Below are 4,030 nucleotides of genomic sequence, written 5' to 3'. Positions count from 1 at the left end.
GTTGCTAAGCAACCAGATTCACACCAGCCCCGGAAGGCCGGACGAGCCTCTTTGGGGCGCGCGCGCGAGAAGGGCACGCGCACTCACCTAACTGCCTATCCTCTCGCTGTCTCGCGCGCTCTCTCCCTGTGGAGGGGGGGGGGTCGGCACTTGGAGGCCTCACGCACGAAGGTTGCTAAGCAGCACCTGAGGGAATCCAGGTAGAATTCTGGCGCCTCTTTGCAGCCATCTAGCGGTCGTCTGGGTGTTTGCAGACCAGATTTGATAGTTTGCAGGGACGATGCTGGGCAGGGCCGCCCAGAGGATTATTAAGTGCTGGAACAAGACTAATATGGGCCTTCCCCTCACTTACCCAGGGACACACGTTTCTGTTTTTCCTTGAGCTCCAGGTTTTTTGAGATGACATTTCATCACCCTTCATAAACTGAAATGAAATATAAGATTTATTTATAAATGAAATGAAACTAAGCTTGCAAACTTAATAAGTAACTGTTTCAGATGAATAAAGATTACGTTAAACAAGGCGCTGCAAGGCGGTTTTGCTATACAAACGAAATATAGAGTATGAAGTAAATATATACAATATTGTTTTTCTTTTTAAAAAATTGGTTTTGTAATTTTTTTTGAAATTTTTTTTTCTTCATGGGCCCCCTTTGAGCTCTATGGGTCCTGGAAAAATGTACTGGCTGTACCTCTCCTTTCCTCAGGCCTGATGCTGAGACACGGGGTGGGTGGCTGGCGGGTGGGTTCCGTCAGCCGCTACTGCCGATTTGTTTGTGGACGCGCACTGTGCATGCAAGCATGGGTAGTACTATAAAAATGCTTCTGCACATGTGCCGAAGCAAAAAACAAGATGGTGCGCCTGTGGTGCCGTCGGGGGGAACCGGTTTGGGGGCGTGGCAGGCCTGGGTCGCTACCGGTTCCAGTGACCCAGGCCGCCAAACCACTACTGGTTCGGCCGAACTAGTCCAAACTGGTAGGAACCCACCACTGGTGGGTAAGTGAGCTCTGCCCCTTAGGCTCTCCCTCAGGTTTTGTGACTTTGAGACCTGGAATAAAGGGAATCTCACTTGAAATAAAGGTGAGTCTCTACCAGTGAGAGATCCTTTTCTCTGGAGGCATCCCATGGCTGCGGGGGGCTGTTTTCCCCAAGCTTCTTCATGGTGCTCTAATTAGAATAGAATATAATTCTTTATTGGCCAAGTGTGGTTGGACACAGAAGGAATTTGTCTTTGGAGCAATATGCTCTCAGTGTACATAAAAAGGCAAAGATACAGTTATCAAGAATCATAAGGTACAGCACTTAATGATAGTCATAGGGTACAAATAAACAATCAGGAAGCAATAAATATAAATATAAACACAAAGTCCTGCAGTCATAAGTGGGAGGACATGGGTGATAGGAATGACAAGAAGACTAATAATAATAGTAATGCAACCTTAGTGAATGGTTTGACAGTGGTGAGGGAATTATTCGTTTAGCAGAGTGATGGCAGGTGGGAAAAAAACTGCCCTTGTGTTTGGTTGTCTTGGTATGCAGTGCCCTATAGGGTCATTTTGAGGGTAGGAGTTGGAACAATTTATGTCCAGTATTTGAGGGGTCTGTATATATTTTCACAGCCCTCTTTTTTGACTTGTGCAGTATACAGTCCTCAATGGAAGGCAGGTTGGTCGTAATTGTTTTTTCTGCAGTTCTAATTATCCTGTGTCTGTTTTGTTGGGTTGCAGATTCCTGTTACCTTAGATTTTGACCACTCCCTGGCTGCCGCCTAGTTGGTATGATGTCTTTATTTTCCATTTATTGGTTATGTTTAAACTCAAATTGGATTTTTTTAAAAATGTTGGTGTGTTTATTGTAAACTGTCCAAATGAGGTGCAGCAATGGGATGGTATAATTAAAAGAAACAAAAAAAAAAATTAAAAAGCTTTTCTTTGGATTGGACTGATTTTGAGACAATATGGAATCAGTTAGTTTTGAATATGAGGAACTATAAAATAGCAGCTGTCAAATGAAGCTCAAATCCTGATGACTTCATGGCAGTGCAGATTTTTCCAAACTGTATGGTTCCCAATGAGTTTTTTGACTGACTTCTTACCTAAGATATATCCAAAGACTAACCAGGTCCAACTTTAATCTCTTAATTGAGATTAATCAAGATCCATTATGTGCCACACAGGGATGAAATTCAGCAGGTTCTGACCAGTTCTGGAGAAGCAGTAGCGGAAATTTTGAGTAGTTTGGAGAACTGGCAAATACCACTTCTGGCTGGCCCCAGAGTGGGGAAGGAATGGAGATTTTGCAAGAATTGATTAAAAAAAAGGATGAGTGGGCATACAGAATGCATGCTAAGCCATGGTTTATTTAACCATAATCTATTAATTAAATCAGAACTGGCAGGTTTGCACAAAACACTAAAGCATCAACCATGTTTTACCTAAAAACCAAATTTTCTCAAATTTTGCATACAATTTCTTAAATTGCATTTTGCCTGAGCATACATATTCCCTTTCTTGTTAAAGATACCTTTTCTGGGATGCTATCCAGCTGTTTTGGACTGTTGACATAGAATTAAGGGAATTGAAACTTAAACAGTTGAGGGACACCAAGCTGGAAAAAGCATTCTCAGACCACCTGGTCCTAAATAGGATTCATGATTTGCATGCAGAAATCTTTTAATTCCCACTTGAAAAGATGGGACTTGTACAACTGATTAAGTCATGTTTGTGCAACATTCTGAGAAAAAAAAAAACTTCAATATACCTTTCTGCGCATAGGTTTTATCAATGACAATTTTAAATCTGTATTCTACATTTTATGTTTATTTCATTTAGTGACTTAAAGTGTGTCTTTAAAATATGAATTTTATAAACCAATATTCATTTATTATGTTTTATATTTATTTCAATATCATATAGTTTGAGGATTCCAATATTTTACTTTAGCCTAGTAGGATTTTTGGCTCAATTTTTTATTTTTAGTATATAGCCAACATTCCTCTGGCATGTAAAGACAAATTGATTACACATAATCAACAAAGAATTGAAACTATTCTTTCAAAAGTTTGATGATAATAATAAACAAGAAGCTTTCTGATTATTATTTTTTTGCAAATGCTGTTTACTTAATGTATGTGATCATTCCTGTGCTTTAGTTCTGAAAAACACTCAGGATAATTCAGTGGCATAAAATTACTTATACCATTATTGGTAACTATAGAGTGAAATTAAAATATTAGCATTCTTGGTGCAGCTGCCTCTTTGCTTACTGAAAATAATTTTTGAAACTGATTTTAATATCAACAGGAATTTGCTATGCAAGAGAGAGAGAGATGCGGATTTTGCTTAGAAAACATACAATTAAAATCTAATGGGCGTACATTATATAGCTGTGGGATTCAAATTCTATGCTTAGCCATAAGATTGTTTGCTAGATGTAATTTAGCAAGTTGTGTGAACTTAGCTAATTGTTAAACAAACCATGGGCTAATACAGTGTGAATCAATGAATTGTGTGTTTCTTTGGTTTTAGATCAAAGCATTTCATTTTAACATCTCTACTATCATTTAGTTAACAATGATATAGTAAGATTATATTAATATTATAAATAATAAATGACAGATACTGTATAAACATTTATGCGTACAACAAGCATAAAAACTCTGTGTTTTTTTGAGGTTAAAAATTACAAAGATTGTTCTATAAAGAACAAATCACTGTTTCTAAGGTATGTTGGAAGTTCAGATTTAATTTTCTTAGCAGAGTTTGCTTTCAGTGTATTCATTGAATTCACACATAATACTAAGCCAGGATTTGTTTTCATTGTTGTTTATTGAATAAACCACAACTGATTGTGTAAACATGCTAAGTCACAAAAAGTCAAACTATGCATTTGTTTAATATGAAACGTGGGTTCATGCGTTCCTTTGCAATTTTGTAATACTGCATCTATTATTAGTTAACTTCGGGTAGTATATAGCCAGCCAATTAATTAATTAATTAATTAATTAATCAATCAATCACTCAATCTGGC

Source organism: Thamnophis sirtalis, unplaced genomic scaffold (assembly GCF_051295495.1).
Source record: "Thamnophis sirtalis isolate CommonGarterSnake01/CBP01778 unplaced genomic scaffold, rThaSir2_p1.2 scaffold_4, whole genome shotgun sequence".
NCBI lineage: Eukaryota > Metazoa > Chordata > Lepidosauria > Squamata > Natricidae > Thamnophis > Thamnophis sirtalis.
This window is presented reverse-complemented; position numbering follows the sequence as displayed.